The sequence below is a fragment of the Oryctolagus cuniculus genome, chromosome 9 (genome assembly GCF_051225735.1).
Source record: "Oryctolagus cuniculus isolate XC-2025 breed Fujian yellow rabbit chromosome 9, ASM5122573v1, whole genome shotgun sequence".
Classification (NCBI taxonomy): domain Eukaryota; kingdom Metazoa; phylum Chordata; class Mammalia; order Lagomorpha; family Leporidae; genus Oryctolagus; species Oryctolagus cuniculus.
The window spans coordinates 89,698,359-89,725,094 of record NC_142875.1 but is presented as its reverse complement, the minus strand read 5'-3'; the positions used below and the strand labels follow the sequence as shown (position 1 = coordinate 89,725,094).

The following is a 26,736-nucleotide window of genomic DNA, read 5'->3' as shown; positions in this document are numbered from 1 at the left end:
ATGGATCTGCTGTCTAAACCCTTGCTTGTATTGCCTAAGAATACAAAATTATTGTTGTTCATGCTGCCTGCGATTTCATATTTAGAAACCTACGAGCAACAAGACCAAGGTGAGTTTTTCTGTTTTGGAAAAAGCAATGGAACCCTTTTGCAGAGGGGACCGATATTAATTCCCCCCAAATCAAGTTTGACGGCGATTTTCAGGTGCATTGAATTAGTTTTCCAAAGCCAGTCAGCTGGGAGGGGTGGATGAATCTGAAAACAGCCGGTTTCCCTGTGACTAAATAACTCAATATCGCAAAGGACTCTTGCATTTCTTTAGCTTTTTCACATTTGTCTTATATCATGGTTTGTAATGAATTTTCTGATGTGAGCGTTGATTTTTAGGTTGGAATATGGAGTTCAAGACATGGAAGGAATGGTGTTTTTCAATCAGGGCACAGCTGTGGACTTGCTCCAATTCTGGCATTCTGTCATTCTTTTCGGATCCTCAGCCAACTTTTGGTTTCTTGAACGGAAATTTCCTAAATGCTTTCTGGGTCTGAGTTGGTTTTGCCTTCTTCCTTCCCAAATTTTGTATTCTGACGCAATACACAACATTTTTGACAGAGGATCCATTATGAAATAAAAAACACAACCAATTGGCATGTCATGCTTAGAAATGTACAGCCAGCATGACCCAGATGAGTTTTTGTGTTGTGGATAAAGAAATGGAACACTTTTGCAGAGGGGACTGAAATGTATTTCCCCCCAAAATCAAGTTTTCCCCCGATTTTCAAGTGAATTCAATTAGTTCTGCAAAGCCAGTCAGCTGGGAGGGTTGGATCAATCCAGAAACAGCCGGTTTCCTTGTTGACTTAATCAAGCCCAATATCCCAAAGGACTCTTGTATTTTTTTGATTTTTTCCCATTTTTCTTTTTTATCATGGTTTGTAATGAATTTATATTCTGACACAATACATACAAGAGTTTAGACAGAGGATCCATTATGAAATAAAAGAACACAGACCTTTCTCTCTCTCTATCTGCTTTCCACTCTGCCTGTCAAAAAATTTAAAAATAAAAACACACACAACCATTTAGTGTGTCATGCTTAGAAATCTACATGCAGCACGACCAAGATGAGCTTCTGTGTTTTGAAAAAGATGGAACCCTTTTGCAGAGGGGACTGATAATTAGTTCTGCCCAAATCAATTTTAACGGTAATTTTAAAGTGAATTCAATTACTTTTGCAAAGCCAGTCCGCTGGGAGGGGTGGATGAATCCGGAAACAGACAGTTTCCGCCCAAATCAAGTTAGAGGTTGATTTTCAGGTGAATTCAAGTAGTTTTCCAAAGCCCATCAGCTGGGAGCCGTCAACACATCTGGAAACAGTCGGTTTTCCCCAAAATTAGTTTGACGGTGATTCTCAGGTGAATTCAATTAGTTTTCCAAAGCCAGTCAGCAGGGAGGGGTGGATGAATCCGGAAATAGCCGGTTTCCTTGTTACTAATTCCAGCCCAGCATCAAAAAGGATTCTTGCATTTCTTTGGCTTTTTTCACATTTTTCTTATTTATCATGGTTTGTAATGAATTTTCTGATGTGACCTTGATTTGAGGCTGGAATACGGAGTTCAAGACAAGAAAGTTATGGTCTTTTTGTATCAGGGCACAGCTGTTGGCTTGCTCCAATTCTGGCTTTCTGTCATTGTTTTGGGTGCCTCAGCCGACTTTTGGTTTCTTGAGCAGCAATTGCCTAAATGATTTCTGAGTCTTGGTTGGTTTTACCTTCTTTCTTCAAAATTTTGTATTCTGACGCAATACAAACAAGAGTTTAGACAGCAGATCCATTATGAAATAAAAACCAAAACAAATTGGCGTATCACACTTAGAAATCTACAGGCAGCACGACCAAGATGAGATTGTGTGTTTTGGAAAAAGAAATGGAACCCTTTTGCAGAGGGGAGCGATAATTAATTCCCCTAAAATCAAGTTTGACGGCGATTTTCAGGTGAATTCAATTAGCTTTCCCAAGCCACTCACCTGGGAGGGGTGGATGAATCCAGAAACAGCTGATTTCCCCCTAATCAGTTTGACGGTTATTTTCAGGTGAATTCAAATAGTTTTCCAAAGCCGGTCAGCTGGGAGGGGTGGATGTATCCGCAAACCGCCAGTTTCCCACCAAATCAGTTTGACGGTGATTTTCAGGTGAATTCAAATAGTTTTCCAAAGCCAGTCAGCTGGGAGGGGTGGATGAATCTGGAAACAGCCTGTTTCCTTGTGACTAAATCAAGCCAATATCATAAAGGACTCTTCCATTTCTTTGGCTGTTTTCACATTTTTCGTATTTATCATGGTTTGTCATGAATTTTCTGATGTGAGCTGTCATTTTGAGGCTATAATATGGAGTTCAAGACACGGAAGGAACGTTCTTTTTCTATCAGGGCACAGCTGTTGGCTTGCTCCAATTCTGGCTTTCTGTCATTGTTTTGGGTGCCTCAGCCGACTTTTGGTTTCTTGAGCGGCAAGTTCCTAAATGATTTCTGGGTCTGAGTTGGTTTTGCCTTCTTCTTTCCCAAATTTTGTATTCTCATGCAGTACAAACAAGAGTTTTTCAGGAGATCCATTATGAAATAAAAACACATCCAATTGGCGTGTCACGCTTAGAAATCTACAGGCAGCACCACCAAGATGAGTTTTTGTATTTTAGAAAAAGAAATGGAACCCTTTTGCAGAGGGGACGGAAAATTATTTCCACCTAAACCAAGATTTACTTCTACTTTCAGGTGAATTCAATTAGTTTTTCAAAGCCACTCAGCTGGGAGTGGTGGATGAATCTGTAAAGAGCCGGTTTCCTTGTGACTAAATCAAGCACAATATCACAAAGGACTCTTGCATTTCTTTGGCTTTTTTTCACATTTTTCATATTTATCATGGTTTGTAATGAATTTTCTGATGTGAGCTTTCGTTTTGAGGCTGGATTATGGAGTTCAAGACACGGAAGGAATGGTCTTTTTCAATCAGGGCAGAGCTGTTGGCTTGCTCCAATTCTGGCTTTCTGTCATTGCTTTGGGTGCCTCAGCCGACTTTTGGTTTCTTGAGTGGAAATTTCCTAAATGATTTCTGGGTCTGAGTTGGTTTTGCCTTCTTTCTTTCCAAATTTTGTATTCTGACGCAATACAAACAAGAGTTTAGACAGCAGATCCAGTATGAAATAAAAAACAAAACAAATTACCCTGTCATGCTTAGAATTCTAGGGGCAGCACAACCCACATGAGTTTTTGTGTTGTGGAAAAAGAAATGGAACCCTTTTGCAGAGGGGAACGAAAATTAATTCCCATCAAATCAAGTTTGAGGGCGATTTTCAGGTGCATTGAATTAGTTTTCCAAAGCCAGTCAGCTGGGAGGGGTGGATGAATCCGGAAACAGCCTGTTTCCTTGTGACTAATCAAGCCCAATATCAAAAAGGACTCTTCCATTTCTTTGGCTTTTTTCACATTTTTCTTATTTATCATGGTTTGTAATGAATTTTCTGATTTGAGCTTTGATTTTGACGCTGGAATATGGAGTTCAAGACACGGAAGGAATGGTCTTTTTCTTTTTTTTCTTTAACTTTTATTTAATGAATATAAATTTCCAAAGTACGCGTTATGGATTACAATGGCTTCCCCGCCATACTGTCCCTCCCACCCACAATCCTCCCCTTTCCCACTCCCTTTCCCCTTCCATTCACATCAAAATTCATTTTCGTTTATCTTAATATACAGAAGATCAGCTTAGTAAACATTAAGTAAGGATTTCAACAGTTTGCTCCCACACAGAAACATAAAGTGAAAAATAATAGATGATTTTTTTTTAATGTTGATGAAATCAGATCAGACCTATTCTCATGTTTAATCCCAGTGAGAGTCAAGTTGGGAATTGATAATTTCTTTTTTTTTTTTTTACAGAAGATCAGTTTAGTATGCATTAAGTAAAGATTTCAACAGTTTGCACCCCCATAGAAACACAAAGTGAAATATATTGTTTGAGTACTCGTTATAGCATTAAATCTCAATGCACAGCACATTAAGGACAGAGATCCTACATGAGGAGTAAGTGCACAGTGACTCCTGTTGTTGACTTTACCAATTGACACTCCTGTCTATGGCATCAGTAATCTCCCTATGCACCAGTCATGAGTTTCCAAGGCTATGGAAGCCCTCTGAGTTCTCCGACTCTTATTTTGTTTAGACAAGGTCATAGTCAAAGTGGAGGTTCTCTCCTCCCTTCAGAGAAAGGTACCTCCTTCTTTGAAGACCTGTTCTTTCCACTGGGATCTCACTCACAGAGATCTTTTGCCAGAGTGTCTTGGCTTTCCATGCCTGAAATACTCTCATGGGCTTTTCAGCCAGATCTGAATGCCTTTAGGGCTGATTCTGAGGCCAGAGTGCTATTTAGGACATCTGCCATTCTATGAGTCTGCTGAGTATCTCACTTCCCATGTTGGATCACTCTCCCCTTTATTTATTCTATCGGTTAGTGTTAGCAGGTACTAGACTTGTTTATGTGCTCCCTTTGACTCTTAGTCCTTTCATTATGATCAATTGTGAACTGAAATTGATCACTTGGAATAGTGAGATGACATTGGTACATGCCACATTGATGGGATTTAATTGGAATCCCCTGGTATGTTTCTACCTCTACCATTTGGGGCAAGTCAGCTTGAGCATGTCCCAAATTATACATCTCTTCCCTCTCTTATTCCCACTCTTATGTTTAACAGGGACCACATTTCAGTTAATTTTCAACACGTAAGAATAACTGTGTATTAATTACAGAATTAAACCAGTCATATTAAGTAGAACAGACAAAAAAACTACTAAGAGGGATAATGTATTAAGCTGTTCATTAACAGTCAGGGCTATGCTGATCAAGTCACCATTTCCCATAGTGTCCATTTCACTTCAACAGGTTTCCTTTTTGGTGTTCAGTCAGTTGTCACCGATTAGGGAGAACATATGGTATTTGTCCCTTTGGGACTGGCTTATTTCACTCAGCATGATGTGTTCCAGATTCCTCCATTTTGTTGCAAATGACTGGATTTCGTTGTTTCTTACTGCGGTATAGTATTCTAAAGAGTACATATCCCATAATTTCTTTATCCAGTCTACCGTTGATGGGCATTTAGGTTGGTTCCAGGTCTTAGCTATTGTGAATTGAGCTGCAATAAACATTAGGGTGCAGACCGCTTTTTTGTTTGCCAATTTAAATTCCTTTGGGTAGATTCCAAGGAGTGGGATGGCTGGGTCGAATGGTAGTGCTATATTCAGGTTTCTGAGGAATCTCCAGACTGACTTCCATAGTGGCTTGACCAGTTTGCATTCCCACCAACAGTGGGTTAGTGTCCCTTTTTCCCCACATCCTCGCCAGCATCTGTTGTTGGTAGATTTCTGCATGTGAGCCATTCTAACCAGGGTGAGGTGAAACCTCATTGTGGTTTTGATTTGCATTTCCCTGATTGCTAATGACCTTGAACATTTTTTCATGTGCCTGTTGGCCATTTGGATTTCCTCTTTTGAAAAATGTCTATTGAGGTCCTTGGCCCATCTCTTAAGTGGGTTGTTGGTTTTGTTTTTGTGGAGTTTCTTGATCTCTTTGTAGATTCTGGTTATTAACCCTTTATCTGTTGCATAGTTTGCAAATATTTTTTCCCATTCTGTCGGTTGTCTCTTCACTCTCCTGACTGTTTCTTTTGCAGTACAGAAACTTCTCAATTTGATGCAATCCCAATAGTTGATTTTGGCTTTGACTGCCTGTGCCTCCCGGGTCTTTTCCAGAAATTCTTTGCCTGTGCCAATATCTTGAAGGGTTTCTCCAATGTTCTCTAGTAACTTGATGGTGTCAGGTCGTAGATTTAGGTCTTTAATCCATGTTGAGTGGATTTTTGTGTAAGGTGTAAGGTAGGGGTCTTGCTTCATGATTCTGCACGTGGAAATCCAGTTTTCCCAGCACCATTTATTGAATAGACTGTCCTTGATCCAGGAATTAGTTTTAGATCCTTGAACAAATATAAGTTGGCTGTAGATGTTTGGGTTGATTTCTGGTGTTTCAATTCTGTTCCATTGGTCTAATCATCTGTTTCTGTACCAGTACCATGCTGTTTTGATTACAACTGCCCTGTAGTATGTCCTGAAATCTGGTATTGTGATGCCTCCGGCTTTGTTTTTGTTGTACAAGATTGCTTTAGCTATTCGAGGTCTCTTGTGCCTCCATATAAATTTCAGCACCAATTTTTCCAGATCTGAGAAGAAGGTCTTCGGTATCTTGATTGGGATTGCATTGAATCTATAAATTGCTTTTGGGAGAATGGACATTTTGATGATATTGATTCTTCCAATCCATGAGCATGGAAGATTTTTCCATTTCTTGGTATCCTCTTCTATTTCTTTCTTTAAGGTTTTGTAATTCTCATCGTAGTGATCTTTAACGTCCTTGGTTAAGTTTATTCCAAGGTATTTGATTGTTTTTGTAGCTATTGTGAATGGGATTGATCTTAGAAGTTCTTCCTCAGCCATGGCATTGTCTGTGTATACAAAGGCTGTTGATTTTTGTGCATTGATTTTATACCCTGCTACTTTGCCAAACTCTTCTATGAGTTCCAATAGTCTCTTAGTAGAGTTCTTTGGGTCCCCTAAATAAAGAATCATGTCATCTGCAAAGAGGGATAGTTTGAGTTCTTCCTTCCCAATTTGTATCCCTTTAATTTCTTTTTCTTGCCTAATAGCTCTGGCTAGAACCTCCAGAACTATATTGAATAGCAGTGGTGAGAGTGGGCATCCCTGTCTGGTACCAGATCTCAGTGGAAATGCTTCCAACTTTTCCCCATTCAATAGGATGTTGGCTGTGGGTTTTTCATAGATTGCTTTGATTGTATTGAGGAATGTTCCTTCCAAACCCAGTTTGCTTAGAGTTTTCATCATGAACGGGTGTTGTATTTTATCAAATGCTTTCTCGGCATCTATTGAGATAATCATATGGTTTTTCTTCTGCAGTCTGTTAATGTGGTGTATCACATTGATTGTCTTGCGCACATTAAACCATCCCTGCATACCAGGGATAAATCTCACTTGGTCTGGGTGGATGATCTTTCTGATGTGTTGTTGCATTCTATTGGCGAGAATTTTATTGAAGATTTTTGCATCTATGTTCATCAGGGAGATTGGTCTGTAATTCTCTTTCAATGCTGCATCTTTTTCCGGCTTAGGAATTAAGGTGATGCTGGCTTCATAGAAATAATTTGGGAGGATTCCCTCTCCTTCGATTGTTCTGAATAGTTTGAGAAGAATTGGAGTCAGTTCTTCTTTACATGTCTGGTAGAATTCAGCAGTGAATCCATCTGGTCCTGGGCTTTTCTTTGTTGGGAGGGCCTTTATTACTGTTTCAATTTCTGTCTCAGTTATGGGTCTGTTTAGGTTTTCGATGTCTTCCTGGTTCAATTTAGGTAGTTTGCATGTGTCCAGGAATCTATCCATTTCTGATAGGTTTCCCTGTTTGCTGGCATACAAGTCCTTGTAGTATTTTCTGATGATTCTTTTTATTTCTGTGGTGTCTGTTGTTACGTTTCCTTTTTCATCTCTGGTTTTATTGATTTGGATCTTTTCTCTTCTTTTTTTAGTTAGTTGGGCCAATGGGGTGTCAATTTTGTTTATTTTTTCAAAAAACCAGCTCCTCATTTGGCTGATTTTTTGTAATGTTTTTTTGGATTCAATCCTGTTGATTTCTTCTCTGATTTTAATTATTTCTCTTCTCCTACTAGATTTGGGTCTGGTTTGCTGTAGGTTTTCTAGATCCTTGAGATGAATTGAAAGCTCATCTGTTTGGTGCCTTTCCAATTTCTTGATGTACGCATCTATTGATATAAACTTTCCTCTTAACACTGCTTTTGCTGCGTCCCATAAGTTTTGGTATGTTGTGCTGTTATCCTCATTTACTTCCAGAAAATTTTTGATTTCTCTTTTAATTTCTTCTATGACCCATTGTTCATTCAGGAGCATGTTGTTCAATCTCCATGTGTTTGCATATGCTCTAGGGACTCCTGAGTTGCTAATTTCCAACTTCATTCCTTTATGGTCTGAGAAGCTGCATGGTATGATTCTAATTCTTTTAAATTTGCTGAGACTTGCTTTATGGCCTAGTATGTGGTCAATCCTAGAGAAGGTTCCATGCACTGCTGAGAAGAATGTGAAGTCTGTAGATGTAGGGTTGAAAGTTCTGGAGATATCTGTTAGAACCATCTGGGCAATAGTGTCAATTAAATCTACTGTTTCCTTGTTGATCTTCTGTCCGGATGATCTGTCTATTTCTGAGAGTGGAGTATTGAAGTCCCCCAGTACTATTGTATTGGAATCTAAATCTCCCTTTAAGTCCCTTAACGTATCTTTTAAATAGACCGGTGCCCTGTAATTAGGTGCATATACATTTATAATAATTACATCTTCCTGTTGAATTGAACCCTTAATCATTATATAGTGTCCCTCTTTGTCTCTCTTAACAGTTTTTGTATTAAAATTTATTTTGTCAGATATTAATATGGCTACACCTGCTTTTTTTTTGGTTTCTGTTGGCATGGAATATCTTTTTCCAACCTTTCACTTTCAGTCTGCATGCCTCTTTGTTAGAGAGATGTGTTTCTTGTAGGCAACAAATAGTTGGGTTGTGTTCTTTGAGCCAGTCAGCCAAACGGTGTCTTTTAACTGAAGAATTCAGACCATTAATGTTCAATGTGACTATTGATACGTAGTGACTTTGCCCTGCCATTTTCCCGGAAATATTTTCTAGTATATGCTTTCAGCTTCCCATGCTCTTTTACTGGTAGGTGTTCTTCCTTTCCCTTCTTTCATATTGATGGTCGTGTTTCTGTGTTTCTGAGTGTAGCACATCTTTAAGTATCTTTTGCAGGGCCGGACGAGTGGCCACAAAGTCTTTCAATTTCTGTTTGCTATGAAAGGTCTCTATTTCACCTTCATTCACAAATGAGAGCTTGGCAGGATATAATATTCTGGGCTGGCAATTTTTCTCTCTTAGCACCTGTGCTATGTCTCGCCATTCCCTCCTAGCCTGCAGTGTTTCTGATGAGAAGTCTGCTGTGAGTATGATTGGAGATCCTCTGAGAGTAATCTGACGTTTCTGTCTTGCACATTTTAGGATCTTTTCTTTATGTTTCACTGTGGAGAGTTTAATTACAATGTGTCGTGGTGAGGATCTCTTTTGGTTGTGTTTATTAGGGGTTCTGTGAGCTTCCTGTACTAGGATTTCTCTGTCCTTCTCCAAACCTGGGAAATTTTCTGCTAATATCTCACTAAAAAGGCCTTCTAATCCTTTCTCCCTCTCCATGCCTTCAGGAACTCCTAGAACCTGGATGTTGGGATTTTTAATATTATCCTGAAGATTCCTCACAATATGTTTTAGATTTCTAATTTCCTCTTCTTTTCTTTGGTCTGACTGTATCCTTTCCTGTTCTCTATCTTCTAAGTCCGATATTCTCACATCAGAAAATTCATTACAAAACATGATAAATACGAAAAATGTGAAGAAAGCCAAAGAAATGGAAGAGTCCTTTTGGATATTGGGCTTGATTTAGTCACAAGGAAACAGGCTGTTTCCAGATTCATCCACCCCTCCCAGCTGACTGGCTTTGGAAAACTCATTCAATGCACCTGAAAATCGATGGCAAATGTGATTTGGGAGGAATTCATTATCGGTCCTCTCTGCAAAAGGGTTCCATTTCTTTTTCCACAACACAAAAACTCATCTTGCTCATGCTGCCTGTTGATTTCTAAGCATGACACAGCAATTGGTTGTGTTTTTTATTTCATAATGGATCATCTGTCTAAACACTTGTTTGTATTGTGTTAGAATACACCATTTGAAAGGAAAAGGTAAAACCAACTCAGACCCAGAAACCATTTAGGAAATTGCCGCTCAAGAAACCAAAAGTCGACTGAGGCACCCAAAACAATGACAGAAAGCCAGAATTGGAGCAAGCCAACAGCTCTGCCCTGATTGAAAAAGACCATTCCTTCCGTGTCTTGAACTCCATATTCCAGCCTCCAAATGAAAGCTCACATCAGAAAATTCATTACAAACCAAGATAAATAAGACAAATGTGAAAAAAGCCAAAGAAGTGCAAGAGTCTTTGTGATATTGGGCTTGGTTTAGTCACAAGGAAACTGGCTGTTTCCGGATTCATCCACCCCTCCCAGCTGACTGGCTTTGGAAAACTCATTGAATTCACCTGAAAATCGCAGTCAAACTTGATTTGGGGGGAGTTAATTATCGGTCAAGTTTCAGGGCGATTTTCAGGTGAATTCAATAAGTTTTCCAAAGCTAGTCAGCTGGGAGGGGTGGATGAATCCAGAAACAGCCGGTTTCCTTGTGACTAAATCAAGCCAATATCAAAAAGGACTCTTCCGTTTCTTTGGCTTTTTTCACATTTTTCTTATGTATCATGGTTTGTAATGAATTTTCTCATATGAGCTGTCATTTTGAGGCTGGAATATGGAGTTCAAGACACGGAAGGAATGGTCTTTTTCAATCAGGGCACAGCTGTTGGCTTGCTCCAATTCTGGCTTTCTGTCATTGTTTTGGGTGCCTCAGCCGACTTTTGGTTTCTTGAGCGGCAATTTCCTAAATGATTTCTGGGTCTGAGTTGGTTTTGCCTTCTTCCTTCCCAAATTTTGTATTCTGACGCAATACAAACAAGAGTTTAGACAGAGGATCCATTATGAAATAGAAAACACAACCAATTGGTGTGCCATGCTTAGAAATCTACAGGCATCACAACCAAGATGAGTTCTTGTGTTTTGGAAAAAGAAGTGGAACCCTTTTACAGAGGGGACCGATAAGTATTTGTGTTTAGAAACATGACATTGGATCCACATGCTGAAGAGAAATATTGTGCTTTTCTCCAAAGTTACTTGGACGGTCATTTTTTTTGTTGTTGTTAAATTTCACCCGAATTCCACACCACTAAGTCCGGATATGCCTGGAAGAAAGCAGAAATATCTGGTGTGTTGTGGCTATCTCAATCTGAGATCTTGCTACAGCCTCTGTGTTTGTTTGTGTTTTCTGGACATTATCTACAGACTTTAGGGTTTTGAATGCATTGGAGCATGGAACTTTTTGTTTTCTACTGGTAAACGCTAATGGTTCCACATGGAGTCCAATCCTCCACACATTTGAGTTTTCCTGGCAGAAAGCATCAGAAACCCGAGCAAACATGATATTTGTGTTTAGAAACATGACATTGGATCCACTTGCCGAGGAGAAAGATTGTGCTTTTCTCCAAAACTACTTGGACGGTCATTTTTTTTGTTAATTTTCACCCGAGTTCCGCACCACTAAATCCAGATATGCCTGGAAGAATGCAGAAATATCTGGTGTGTTGTGGCTATCTGTCGCTCCCTTGCCCACAAAGGAACGACACTTCTCCCAGCTGTTCGGTCTTCAGTAGACTTTTATTTAAACAGGTTAGAAAGAGAAACCCTTGAGCAAGGGGAGCTCCGAAAGAAAGGGGAAGCTCCCGTACCATAATACAAACAGTTTATATAGTATAACATTGCAGAAGCATGTAATGCAAGCTTAGTCCACGCTACAGTCCATGCGGCGGTGCTTCAATCGGGTGCCTAATCACGCACAGTCCATGCACTCCTTGTCCAATCAAGCTCCTGGTCACGTAGCAGGCGACTCGGGTGCTAGCAACCAGCTTCCACCTGGTGTTTTCTCAGCCTTGGTCAGTGGGAAAAGAAGTACGGGAAGCCCCAAGGCTATAGTTGTTTTGACTCTAGCCTGGGGTTATGAAACGGTCCCAATGTCACAGCTCAACAGAAACCACAAACATCCACACAGCAGTAACTATTGCCAAGGGTGAGCAAGCTAAGCTTTGACATGTGGGGCCATGGCCGGCTCATGAGTCCCGACAGCTATCTCAATCCAAGATCTTCCTACAGCCTCTGTGTTTCTTTGTGTTTTCTGGACATTATCTATGGACTTTAGGGTTTTGAATGCATATGACCATTGTACCTTTTTGTTTTCTACCGGCAAAGGCTAATTCGTCCCACATGGAGTCCAATCCTCCACACATTCGAGTTTTCCTGGCAGAAAGCTTTAGAAACCAGAGAAAACATGATATTTGTGTTTAGAAACATGACATTGGATCCACATGCCGAAAAGAAAGATTGTGCTTTTCTCCAAAACCACTTTGACGGTGATTTTTTTGGTTAAATTATATCCAAAGTCCACACCACATTTTTCCGAATATGCCTGGAGGAAAGCAGAAATATCTGGTGTGTTGTGGCTATCTCAATCCAAGATATTCCTACAGCCTCTGTTTTTCTTTGTGTTTTCTGGACATTGTCTATGCACTTTAGGGTTTTGAATGCATTTGAGCATGTACCTTTTTGTTTTCTACCAGCAAACGCTAATTGATTCCACATGGAGTCCAATCCTCCACACATTCGAGTTTTCCTGGCAGAAAGCTTCAGAAACCCGAGCAAACATGATATTTGTGTTTAGAAACATGACATTGGATCCACTTGCCAAAGAGAAAGATTGTGCTTTTCTCCAAAACCACTTTGACGGTGATTTTTTGGTTAAATTTCACTCGAATTCCACCCCACTTTGTCCGGATATGCCTGGAGGGAAGCAGAAATATCTGGTGTGTTGTGGCTATCTCAATCTGAGATCTTCCTACAGCCTCTGTGTTTCTTTGTGTTTTCTGGACATTGTTTTTTTTTTTTTTATTTTTTTATTTTTTTTTTTTTTATTTTTTACAGGCAGAGTGGACAGTGAGAGAGAGAGACAGAGAGAGAAAGGTCTTCCTTTTGCCGTTGGTTCACCCTCCAATGGCCGCCGCTGCAGCCGGCGCACCGCGCTGATCCGATGGCAGGAGCCAGGAGCCAGGTGCTTTTCCTGGTCTCCCATGGGGTGCAGGGCCCAAGCACCTGGGCCATCCTCCACTGCACTCCCTGGCCATAGCAGAGAGCTGGCCTGGAAGAGGGGCAACCGGGACAGAATCCGGCGCCCCAACCGGGACTAGAACCCGGTGTGCCGGCGCCGCAAGGTGGAGGATTAGCCTATTGAGCCACGGCGCCGGCCCTGTTTTCTGGACATTGTCTATGGACTTTAGGGTTTTGAATGCATTTTAGCATGTACCTTTTTGTTTTTTACCGGCAAACACTAATTGGTTCCACATGGAGTCCAATCCTTCACACATTCGAGTTTTCCTGGCAGAAAGCTTTAGAAACCCGAGCAAACATGATATTTGTGTTTAGAAACATGACATTGGATCCACTTGCCAAAGGGAAAGATTGTGCTTTTCTCCAAAACCACTTTGATGGTGATTTTTTGGTTAAATTTCACCCGAATTCCACACCACTTGGTCCTGTATGCCTGGAGGGAACCAGAAATATCTGGTGTGTTGTGGCTATCTCAATCCGAAATCTTCGTACAGCCTCTGTGTTTCTTCATGTTTTCTGGACATTGTCTATGCACTTTAGGGTTTTGAATGCATTTGAGCATGTACCTTTTTGTTTTCCACCGGCAAGCGCTAATTGATTCCACATGGAGTCCAATCCTCCACACATTCCAGTTTTCCTGGCAGAAAGCTTCAGAAACCCAAGCAAACATGATATCTGTGTTTAGAAACATGACATTGGATCCACTTGCTGAAGAGAAAGATTGTGCTTTTCTCCAAAACTGCTTGGACAGTCATTTTTTTTTGTTAAATTTCACCCAAATTCCGCACTTATACGTCCGGATATGCCTGGAAGAAAGCAGAAATATCTGGTGTGTTGAACTTTCTCAATCTGAGATCTTGCTAAAACCTCTGTGTTTGTTTGTGTTTTCTGGACATTATCTATGGATTTTACGGTTTTGAATGCATTTGAGCATGCAACTTTTTGTTTTCTACTGGAAAACGCTAATTGGTTCCACATGGAGTCCAGTCCTACACATTCGACTTTTCTTGGCAGAAAGCTTCAGAAACCCGAGAAAACATGACATTTGCGTTTACAAACATGACATTGGATCCACTTGCCGAAGAGAAAGATTGTGCTTTTCTCCAAAACCACTTTGACGGTGATTTTTTGGTTAAATTTCACCCGAATTCCACACCACTTGGTCCTGTATGCCTGGAGGGAAGCAGAAATATATGGTGTGTTGTGGCTATCTCAATCCGAGATCTTCCTACAGCCTCTGTGTTTCTTCGTGTTTTCTGGACATTATCTATGGATTTTACGGTTTAGAATGCATTTGAGCATGGAACTTTTTGTTTTCTACTGGAAAACGCTCATTGGTTCCACATGGAGTCCAATCCTCCACACATTCGAGTTTTCCTGGCAGAAAGCTTCAGAAACCCGAGCAAACATGATATTTGTGTTTAGAAACATGACATTGGATCCACTTGCCAAAGAGAAAGATTGTGCTTTTCTACAAAACCACTTTTGACGGTGATTTTTGGTTAAATTTCACCGAATTCCACACTACTTGGTCCGGTATGCCTGGAGAGAAGCAGAAATATCTAGTGCGTTGTGGCTACCTCAATCCGAGATCTTCCTACAGCCTCTGTGTGTTTCTTTGTGTTTTCTGGACATTTTCTGTGGATTTTACGGTTTTCAATGCATTTTAGCATGGAACTTTTTGTTTTCTACTGGAAAACGCTCATTGGTTCCACATGGAGTCCAATCCTCTACACATTCGAGTTTTCCTGGCAGAAAGCTTCAGAAACCCGAGCAAACATGATCTTTGTGTTTAGAAACATGACATTGGATCCACTTGCTGAATAGATAGATTGGGCTTTTCTCCAAAACCACTTTGACGGTAATTTTTTGGTTAAATTTCATCCGAAGTCCAAAAAACTTAGTCCCGATATGCCTGGAGGGAAGCAGAAATATCTGGTGTGTTGTGGTTATCTCAATCGGAGATCTTGCTACAGCCTCTGTGTTTGTTTGTGTTTCTGGACATTATCTATGGATTTTACGGTTTTGAATGCATTTTAGCATGGAACTTTTTGTTTTCTACCTGCAAACGCTAATTGGTTCCACATGGAGTCCAATCCTCCACACATTTGAGTTTTCCTGGTAGAAAGCTTCAGAAACCCGAGCAAACATGACATTTGCGTTTAGAAACGTGACATTGGATCCACTTGCCAAAGAGAAAGATTGTGCTTTTCTCCAAAACCACTTTGACGGTAATTTTTTGGTTAAATTTCACCCGAATTCCGCACCACTTGGTCCGGATATGCCTGGAGGAAGGCAGAAATATCTGGTGTGTTGTGGCTATCTCAATCCGAGATCTTCCTACAGCCTCTGTGTTTCTTCGTGTTTTCTGGACATTGTCTACGCACTTTAGGGTTTTGAATGCATTTGAGCATGGAACTTTTTGTTTTCTACCGGCAAACGCTAATTGGTTCCACATGGAGCCCAATTCCCCACACATTCGAATTTTCCTCTCAGAAAGCTTCAGAAACCCAAGCAAACATGGTATTTGTGTTAGAAACATGACATTGGACCCACTTGCCAAAGAGAAAGATTGTGCTTTTCTCCAAAACCACTTTGACGGTAATTTTTTGGTTAAATTTCACTCGAATTCCACACTACTTTGTCCGGATATCCTTGGAGGAATGCAGAAATATCTGGTGTGTTGTGGCTATCTCAATCCGAGATCTTGCTACAGCCTCTGTGTTTGTTTGTGTTTTCTATTCATTATTTACGGACTTTAGGATTTTGAATGCATTTCAGAATGTACATTTTTGTTTTCTACTGGCAAATGCTAATTGGTTCTACATGGAGTCCAGTCCTCCACACATTCGAGTTTTCCTGGCAGAAAGCTTCAGAAACCCAAGCAAACAGTATATTTGTGTTTATAACCATAACATTGGATCCACTTGCTGAAGAGAATGATTGTGCTTTTCTCCAAAACCACTTTGACGGTGATATTTTGGTTAAATTTCATCCGAACTCCAAACCACTTTGTCCGGATATACCTGGAGGGAAGCTGAAATATCTGGTGTGTTGTGGTTATCTCAATCCGATATCTTGCTACAGCCTCTGTGTTTGTTTGTGTTTCTGGACATTATCTACAGACTTTAGGGTTTTGAATGCATTTGAGCATGGAACTTTTTGTTTACTACTGGCAAACGCTAATTCGTTCCACACGGAGTCCAATCCTCCACACATTCGAGTTTTCCTGGCAGAAAGCTTCAGACACCCGAGCAAACAGGATATTTGTGTTTAGAAACATGACATTGGATCCACTTGCCGATGAGAAAGATTGTGCTTTTCTCCAAAACCACTTTGATGGTGATTTTTTGGTTAAATTTCACCCGAATTTCACACCACTTGGTCCAGATATGCCTGGAGGAAGGCAGAAATATCTGAGGTGTTGTGGCTATCTCAATCCGATCTTCCTACAGCCTCTGTGTTTCTTTGTGTTTATTGGACATTATCTACGGACTTTAGGGTTTTGAATGCATTTGAGCATGGAACTTTTTGTTTTCTACCGGAAAACGCTAATTGGTTCCACATGGAGTCCAATCCTCCACACATTCGAGTTTTCCTGGCAGAAAGCTTCAGAATCTCAAACAAACATGATATTTGTGTTTAGAAACATGACATTGGATCCACTTGCCAAAGAGAAAGATTGTGCTTTTCTCCAAAACCACTTTGATGGTGATTTTTTGGTTAAATTTCACTCGAAGTCCACACCACTTTGTCCGGATATGCCAGGAGGAAGGCAGAAATATCTGGTGTGTTGTGGCAATCTCAATCCAAAACCTTCCTACAGCCTCTGTGTTTCTTTGTGTTTATTGGACATTATCTATGGATTTTGCAGTTTTGAATGCATTTGAGCATGGAACTTTTTGTTTTCTACCGGCAAGCGCTAATTGATTCCACATGGAGTCCAATCCTCCACACATTCGAGTTTTCCTGGCAGAAAGCTTCAGAAACCCAAGCAAACATGATATTTGCGTTTAGAAACATGACAGTGGATCCACTTGCCGAAGAGAAAGATTGTGCTTTTCTCCAAAACCACTTTGATGGTGATTTTTTGGTTTTTACCCAAATTTCACACCACTAGGTCCGGATATGCCTGGAGGGAACCAGAAATATCTGGTGTGTTGTGGTTATCTCATTCCGAGATCTTCCTACAGCCTCTGTGTTTGTTTGTGTTTTCTGGACATTATCTATGGACTTTAGGGTTTTGAATGCATTTGAGCATGGAACTTTTTGTTTTCTACTGGAAAACGCTCATTGGTTCCACATGGAATCCAGTCCTCCACACATTCGAGTTTTCCTGGCAGAAAGTCAGAAACCCGAGCAAACATGATATTTGCGTTTAGAAACATGACAGTGGATCCACTTGCCAAAGAGAAAGATTGTGCTTTTCTCCAAAACCACTTTGACGGTGATTTCTTCGTTAAATTTCACCCGAATTCCACACCACTATGTCCGGATATGTCTGGAGGAAAGCAGAAATATCTGGTGTGTTGTGGCTATCTCAATCCAAGATCTTGCTACAGCCTCTGTGTTTCTTTGTGTTTTCTGGACATTATCTACAGACTTTGCGGTTTTGAATGCATTTGAGCATGTACCTTTTTGTTTTCTACCGGCAAATGCTAATGGTTCCACACGGAGTCCAATCCTCCACACATTCGAGTTTTCCTGGCAGAAAGCTTCAGACACCCGAGCAAACAGGATATTTGTGTTTAGAAACATGACATTGGATCCACTTGCCGATGAGAAAGATTGTGCTTTTCTCCAAAACCACTTTGATGGTGATTTTTTGGTTAAATTTCACCCGAATACCACCCCACTTTGTCCGGATATGCCTGGAGGGAAGCAGAAATATCTGGTGTGTTGTGGCTATCTTGATCCGAAATCTTGCTGCAGCCTCTGTGTTTGTGTTTTCTGGACATTATCTATGGATTTTACGGTTTTGAATGCATTTGAGCATGGAACTTTTTGTTTTCTACCGGAAAACGCTAATTGGTTCCACATGGAGTCCAATCCTTCACACATTCGAGTTTTCCTGGCAGAAAGCTTCAGAAACCCGAGCAAACATGATATTTGTGTTTAGAAACATGACATTGGATCCACTTGCCGAAGAGAAAGATTGTGTTTTTCTCCAAAACTACTTGGACGGTCATTTTTTTTGTTGAATTTCACCCAAATTCCGCACCACTTAGTCCGGATATGCCTGGACACAAGAGAGGGATTCCTGGTCCAGAGCAACTCTCCTTAAAAACCCCCTGTCATCCCTCACCACTGATCCCTGCCTCTCAGCTCTTCTCAAGCCTCAGTTTGGGCACCTTATCATCCCTCCTTCTTTTAACCCTGACCCCTTACCCTAAAAAGGCAGTCTAGTGTGAAACTTCCTGGTATCTGCAAGGGCAAGGGAGAGCCCAGCACAAGCCACCAGTGGCAGTTTGGCAAGACTGCTCTGCATATCCCTGCTTCCTGCAGGGGCCCAGGAGAGGAGGGCCGTATTTCCTCCTTTCCAAAAACCCTGGGGTGTTCTGCTCAGCACGCAGCTTCCCGTGGGTGTAGGACCAGGCTTCAGGCCTGATGAGCACAGCTTTCTGGGAAGAGCTGGCCAGGCGCTGCTGGCCCCTACTGTGCCCACAGGGGGAGGGAGGCATACAGGTGGGGGCAGGGCAGAGGGGAATAGACCCTGCCCACCTTCCGTGGGGCCAAAGTCCTGGAACAGCCATCCCTACCCTGCCGTTCCCCTACTGTCCCTGCTGTTCCCACTGTGGCTGGTTTGCTTTCCTTACACCATTCTCTCCTCCCCTTGGCCAAACTCATCAATGGAGGTGTGGCAGGGCTGGTGGGCATGACCTGTTTGTTCCTCATCGACTTGTCCAAGACTTGACTGCAGAACCAGCCCGGCAAAGGCTCATACAAGGGATTGTAGGTGGGGGCAGGCACCCCCAGGCTGGGCGTGGGCTCATTTGGGGAGGTGGTCAGCTGTGAGTGTCCAGAAGACCAGCGTCACCCCTGTTCACTCCCATGCTTTTCCGGCTCTGCCAGGATCGAAATGACGGGGACATATGGTTTCTTAGGCATGTACCAAAGTGAGCTGAATTACCAGCGCTCCTGGCCTCCACCCTCCCTGAACCTTGGTGTGCTGAGGGGAAGGCAGAGGCAGCCCTAGCTCCTGGCAAGGCTCCAGGGAGAGCACTGTGGAGACCGGCGGCCCGGCGTTCAGAGCAAGTGACACGGGTCTATTCCCAGCTCCTTCCCTCCCACCCCCACCCCAGCAGCAAAAAGGGAGAGGCTGAAGGGGCAGAAAATGGGCAGGGTTTTGAGGTCCCAGAACGGAGTCACTGGCAATTCTTCCCCGACATGCTCTAGCAGAGTCCTTTCCCTGGTCATGGCCATGGAGAGTGAGTGTGAAGCTGCTGTGGAAGCCAGACCTGCCAGTGCCCCCATGGGAGCCACACAGCAGTCAACAGGCTGAGGACCAGACACCCAGCCCAGCCATCATCAGAGCTGCTTGACACCAGAAAAGGCAGAATGAAGGAATTCCTTACAGCTGGGGCAAGGGGCCCACAAGGGACATCAGTGTACAGAAAGGAGGAAAACTTGGGTGAGAGACGAAATGGAAAGTGAACTCTCGATGCAGTACGACAGGCCCAGAAGCCCTGCTCACCTTTTACCCCAAGCACCAGCCAGGGCCAAGTGTGTCAGGCGCTGCCAGGCAGGCAGGGCTGGAGTTGTCACTTCTGGGATGGCTTTCACCTCTCAGCTTGGTTTTTCACTTCCAGGGGCTGCAGTCAACCTAACCTTGGTCACTTTGGAGAAGGCCATCAAGCTGACAACCAATGACTTCTTGTGCCACATGCTCATGGAATATGGGTATGGCGGTGCATGGCAAGGGAGAGGCCTCCTCTGGGAGTTCAGGGATTTGGGAAAGGCGGCAGAGGACTGCAGATATGTTTACCACTCCTCCTGGAGATACAAGGGAGTCTACAAAAAGCTTGTGAAAAATGTGAAATTTGCAATTATGAAAATTTTGAACTATGAAAAAATTATGTATGGATTTCAAAATGTGTCTGTATACAAATAATCTTTACTGTTTTGTTTATTTATTTATTTACTGTGGAACGCAAAGTTAGAGAGAGGCAGAGGCAGAGAGAGAAAGGTCTTTCATCCAACGGTTCAATCCCTAATTGGCCGCAACGGCCAGAGCTGCGCCAACCCAAAGCCAGAAGCCAGGAGTTTAACTCTGGGTCTCCTCACAGGGGAAGGGGTCCAAGGACTTGGGCCATCTTCTACTGCTTTTCCAGGCCATAGCAGAGAGCTGGATCAGAAGTAGAGCAGCTGGCATTGCAGGGGGCATCTTTACCAGCTATGAAATAGTGCCAGCCCTAATCTTTACTGTTTTCTAAAAATGATGTTTTTATGTATTTGAAAGTCAGAGGAACAAGAGTGGGAGAAGGGCAGAGAGAGAGCTTACATCCTGTTGTTCACTCCCCCAAATGGCCCTAACAACCAAATCTGGGCCAGACCAAAGCCAGGAGCCAGGAACTCCATCTTGGTCTCCCATGTGTGTGACAGGGGTCCAAGTATTTGTGCCATCTTCCTCTCTATTCCCAGATGCATTAGCAGGAAGCCAGACTAGAAATGGAGGATCCAGGACTTGAATCACACTTTCTGATATGGAATGAAGCTGTCCCAAGCAGGCTTTTTTATTTAAACATTTATTTATTTGAAAGGCAGGCAGAGGAACAGAGGGAGAGAAAGAGATCTTCCAGTGCTGGTTCACTCCCCAGATGACTGCGATGACTGGGGTTGGGCCAGGCCGAAGACTGAAACTTCATCTGAGTCTTCCATATGGGTGCAGGAGCCCAAGTACTCAGGTCATCTCATGCTGTTTTCCCAGGCACATTGGTAGGGCGCTGGATTGGAAGTGGAGCAGCTGAGACTTGAACCAAAGTCCATATGGGATGCTGGCATTGCAGGTGGCAGCTTAATGCTCTGTATCACAACACTGGCCCCCAAACTTATCTTTCAATTTTATTTTCCAAGAATCTTTTTGAAGCTTTATGGCTGAGGGTTGATGTGTGAAGGGAGAGAATGTGCAAGTATAGTTTGGGAGACAGGCAGACAGATAATACATAGGACATTTAGAATGCATACACACATAGTCACCATGATACATATTTAAAACTCAGGTCCAAACACTTTCTAGTTCTCTGTGTGCCTCTTATCTCCCAAGTGATGCTACCTAAAGGGTTAACTATCTGCCACGAGGAGTTTCATTGTCAGATACCTTCAACCTCTACATAGGTGCTACCTCCCTGAAGCCTTTGTTTCTATCTTTAAGGAGTGGGCCTGAGAGCCAGATGACTGTTTACTGTGCTGGGTGAGTGGCAGCCAAGGGTGAGAGGGTACAGCACAAGTATGCCAAGTCCCATGTATGTGTGTCTAGGGTGGCAAGCCCAAGACTGAAGGGCTCCGACACCTGCTCCTGTAGGATGCAGGAGAACCTGAAGACGGAGATGTTGGCAGCATGTGGAGCTGGAGTGTGCCAGGTGGTGGTTATGTGTCCCATGGAAATGTTCAAGATACAGCTGTAGGTCTCAGGGTGCATGGGTGAGACCAGTCCCAACTTGACGTGAGCTGAGCCTAGATCCCCCATGGCCCATGGCCCACCCTGACCTGTGGGACCCTGTGACCCAGCCAGCTGCGGAGGACAACAGCAGTATAATTACAGTGACCCCTTTCAGCGCTCTGGCTCCAAGACAAGTAGCAAGGATGAGAATCTTGATCCAGGAGGGACAGACTTCTCAGGCCCAACCCTCCTAACAAATCACCCTAACATTTAGGTGTGAGTTCCTTAAGATATTAAGAAATGTCAATGACCCACTCACTAACTATAGTCAGTGGGTACTTTATGCTGTCAAAGTTTTTCTTGTCTTCTCTTCTGGAAGGGAAGTTATGACCTTTCCTACACCCTGGTCCTCTCAAACACCCAGGGCGAAGGGGTAGGAAACCAGATTTCATAGGGAAGGCTAGAGGGCCCGTCTTCAGGGCTGAACCCCAGATCCAGAGTTGTGTGAGCTGAGCCGCAAAGCCCCTACCCAGCACAGGTAAGGAGGAGCTGGTCCTGGTAAACTCAGGGGCTCTCCCTTTTGCAGTTTGGCTGTGCGCGTGGGCCGTGCTAGAACTCAGCCCAGTTTCTAGAAAGGAGGCACCAGCCTGCAGCAGACCACGCAGCAGGAGGAATAAAGGTTAGGTGCTGAAAAGGCCCCACTGTGCTTCCATCTGCAGAGCGAAAGCCCTGTTAATGTCAGTTTTTCAAACCCGGCATGAAGTCATGAAGTGCATCTGAGATGGTGATGAGAAAATCATGTTGATGCAGTTAAACCTCACTTGAGGCCTGCACCCGGATTACATAGGAAAACAGGTGCGACAACTGGTTCTGTGCATGAAGCAGACAGTGCACTGCCAGACACCTCACAAAACCAGGGAGCATGACACTGGCAATCATTTCTTTTTAGCAAGGACTGAAAAAATTTTAAAAATTCATCCAATTTCAGGGAAGTACTTTGATCATTAATGGAATTCACATCTTGAGTGTTTTTATTAAAACAGGGGGAAAAAATCCATTCGAAGTTGTAGATATTGAACTCATCCCACAGGGCCTGAAGTAGTCTACTAAAATGGGTTGCCATCTAAAGCATCAAATTCCCTAAGTCAGCGAAGGATCTGAACAGCCTCTTTGCCTACTCAGAGTCCTGGCAGGAGGTGGCCTCCAGACAGAGGAGTTTGTCAGGTTCTGCTGCTTTACAACAGTACATGGCATCAACATGAGACTCTGGCCATGTGCTGAGGGGATGCAACCATGTAAAGAGGTTCACGCTGATTCAGAAACAACAGTACAAAACCAGTCTTAACAGGAAAAGAAATCTTGGGGCGGGGGGGGGGGGGGTGTTAAGCCTCCTATAATGAAACCTGAGGAGGCAACAGCTGCACAACGCATCAGCACTCCAGGGACCGTGGATGTCTCTGCAGCCAACAGTTCATGTTCTAAGGCTAGAGCATCTTCAGGGTTCAGGTAGTGATGGGGGTCTGTCCTTTCCTTTCAGACGTGCATCAGCAGAGTTTGGCCTCCAGGCCCGCCTCCTCCAGGTCCTACACCACGGGCTCGGTGTCCAGCCCAAGTGCCTGTCAGCCACCCTCATTGCCTGGAAGCTGCTTCACACTCAGGACCTGGCTGGTCTGCACAAGGACCTGGGCACCACTCTACTCAGGTGAACATTTCTCCCTGAATGTGAGGGGGCCATGGAGCTTGTTGCCTAGTCTCTCGTGTGCTACCAGGACATTCAAGTGCAGGTTTGCACGCTCTCCCCAAGTTTCCTTTGTCCACACCTTGCCACGGATGCACACAGTGGGTACCTGAGGGCTGGGTTTAGGCTCTCTCCCCTATGACCAGGCCCATGTGAGTCACAGGTATCTGGTAGCCCAGAGCCAGCCCGAAGGACTGCAGTTCACCCCCTAGTGAGAGGTCTGACCCCACACCTCACGTCTATTTAGCTGCTTTCCCTTCCATTCACCAACCCATTCTCCTTTGCAGAGTGTGGTACCCAGGCTTCAGATCTGCAGCTAGCACCTCATGAACAGGTGCAGGTGCTGGGCGGGACAGGGAAGCAGCTCTCCTCACAGTATCCATCACCCCACATCAGCACAGGGGCACTGTGGCATGCTTATTTCTGCCCCACAGCGGGCCCTGGTTCAGTTTCCTCTTCTGCAGGGACGTCCCTTTCTCCATCATCTACTTCCCATTGTTTGCCAACCTCAACAGCCTTAGATTCAGTGAGCTCGCCGGGAAGGTGTCCTTTGCCCACTCCTTCATGTCAGGCTGTGTGGCAGGTTCCATAGTGGCCGTGGCAGTCACCCCTCTGGATGGTGAGTATGTGGCAGAGGCAGGGATTAGGCATCTGGGGTCCAAGGGCCAGCTGGATTTACATGTTGGCATTTATATATTATGGACTTATCTATGGGATCAATAGCACTTTTGCACTTTTAGGAAATAGTCCCAACCCTGTAAATCCTCTTGGGTTGCAACCTGGGGCTATTAGCAGAAATGCATCCAAGGTCCTCAGAAAGTGGGGCTCAGAGACCTTATCACTTATTTATCACTGACAACTCCCCTCATTTTCCAGGTGGAGCTGGGAGCCCCAGCAGTGAGTGAGAGGGGACAATGTTCCCCCTGCCACACAAGTGCTTTCTACAGAGACTAACCTGAGGGTAGGGTGGTTTCCGATTCACTCTTTCCACACGAGGCCCGAAGAGGGCAATCTTGGTTACAGCCCGCACAATGGCAGGCCTAGCCTCGTGACTGCGTTTGCTGCATCTGGAAAGGACTGCAACCACTTCATGGTGAGGCGAAGACACCAAGAACAAGATGTTCACTTATTTTAACTCTCACTTGTCTTAGTTCTGCAAATTCAAACCCCAAGAAAGGCCAGGGTGAGGAAGTCTACAGCGGGCTCATCAACTGCACCAGGTGGAAGCTCAGCACCCTTGTGCCGCGGGAGAGCTAGTCCCTGGGCACTCACGCATCAAAGCCAAGCATTACTGGCAAGTTCGTCTCCTCAGGACCTCTTCCATTCCCTCCCCTCTCACTGCAAGCAGCATGTGCTGGGCGCATTTCCCCATCCCTCACATTCTACACCAGCATCTCTTCTTCAGTCTGTTGCCAGAGGGAGGCCCTCATCCCTGGCCTTGCCCCAGCTGCAATGGGCTGGGTGCAGCTTTCACATGCTTGGGGCCTTGCTATTGCTCTGGGAAGTGACTTTCAAAGGCTTTCAAATGCTGAGCGGAGGACATCAGGCCCATCTTTACCCCCAGGAAGTTCTGGATTCAGAAGGGGCCATCTGCCTTCCTGAAAGGAATAGGCTGCTGGATGCCTGTCATTGCACTGTTCTTCTGGATTGCCCAAGGTGTCTACCTCATGGGAATTGGAGAGCGCATCTTGAAGTGCTTTGAGTAAACACAGATGAGCTCAGGCCATCCCCTTGTGGCATCTCTCTAGCCTGTTTCACTTAGACTAGAGGGTGTGGGCTTGCAGCAAAGTGGTCCATCCACATTATACTTTACCCACTAACTTGTAGCACTACCTCCCCATCTCGGAAGACAACTAGTGAGCAAGCTGAGACGCCCTGCACAATGCCTGCAACACAGGGACACTCTGAAATCACTACCCTCCAATTTTCAACAATAGAAATGGTACTTGCTCCAGCTATATTAACTACAGGACCTTAATCAACACTAAGGCTATATGCTTTAACCTTTCTATGTCAGACTTAAACTCAGCATACTTGGCCGGTGCCGCGGCTCACTAGGCTAATCCTCCACCTTGCAGCGCCGGCACACCGGGTTCTAGTCCCGGTCGGGGTGCCGGATTCTGTCCCGGTTGCCCCTCTTCCAGGCCAGCTCTCTGCTGTGGCCAGGGAGTGCAGTGGAGGATGGCCCAAGTGCTTGGGCCCTGCACCCCATGGGAGACCAGGAGAAGTACCTGGCTCCTGCCATCGGATCAGCGCGGTGCGCCGGCCGCAGCGCACTGGCCGCGGCGGCCATTGGAGGGTGAACCAATGGCAAAGGAAGACCTTTCTGTCTCTCTCACTGTCCACTCTGTCAAAAAAAATAAAAAAAAAAAAAATAATAAAATAAAAAAAAAAAAACAAACAAAAAAAAACAACTCAGCATACTTGAGTAAGTTTGAAGATTTAGTTTTTTTCATCTTGAACCACGAAACTGACGGTCCTAGCACTGGCTCTAGAAAAAGAAGTTCAAGGGGACCAGGAAAACCTCCAGAGTCAGCAGGGACCTTTCAGGTCAGGACAGCTGGGGTTGACTCTAACTGAAGAGCCAGGGAAAGGCTGGGCAGCTGCCTCCTGCAGCGCAGGCTCTCGCACGCCCGCCATGGCTCCGTCCCAAGGGCCACCAAAGCGAAGCAGCACGGTCAACAATCTTATAACCCTGGGCCTGGCAGATGGGCTGCCATACACAGGAGCTGCCACCCACCATTCCACATCCCGTCAGAACCAAGACTGCATTAGGAAGAAGCCACAGCAGGTCACTGTCACCCACACTTCAAACCTGCTAAGGAGGCCGGAGGGAAGAGTGTAGAGCTTGACTTGGGTGTTGGGTTTTGCATCTGTCACTCTGTACATCACCTTGAGGAACAAGTGCTCCTCCTGTGCTTCATTCCTTCCCTGATATCACTGCCACAGAGGAGAACAATGACATCACACAAATGGGATCAAGCCCTAAGGAACATCTACCTTTCCCAGAAGCTGGCACTGTCTTTAGTCACCACCTAATTTAAACCTAATTTAAACAAGAAAGAGGATGGTGCTAGAGTGGTCTGCCTCAGTGGCTATACCCTCAGGCTCTTGGGATGGACTCATACTCCAGCCCTGCCCTTTGCTACCTGGCAAGACCTTGAGAGCTCTTAACTTTGAGTTGGGAAAAACTAGTTCCTAGGGAGTGAGAGGGAGAGAAAGGCCCCTGGGAGAGGATTTCAAGCACAAAGTACCTCTCCCACCGAAAAAAAACCACTTGTAGTTGTACAACTCTTCCAGAGTGTGTTACCGTGCCTATGCAGGGGGACGTGTGGTGACTTAAGGGACTGAAAAGGCCACTTTTGGGTGACTGGTAAAACGAGGAGAAAGCCCCAGAGGACTCAGACGGGGACAATAGTTTCC

General features: G+C 44.0%; 1 pseudogene; it reads left to right on the top strand.

Annotated features, from left to right (window-relative positions):
- LOC149124660 (mitochondrial glutamate carrier 2-like) lies at positions 1-25,020 on the top strand (annotated as a pseudogene).
- The last annotated feature ends 1,716 nt before the right edge of the window (positions 25,021-26,736 follow it).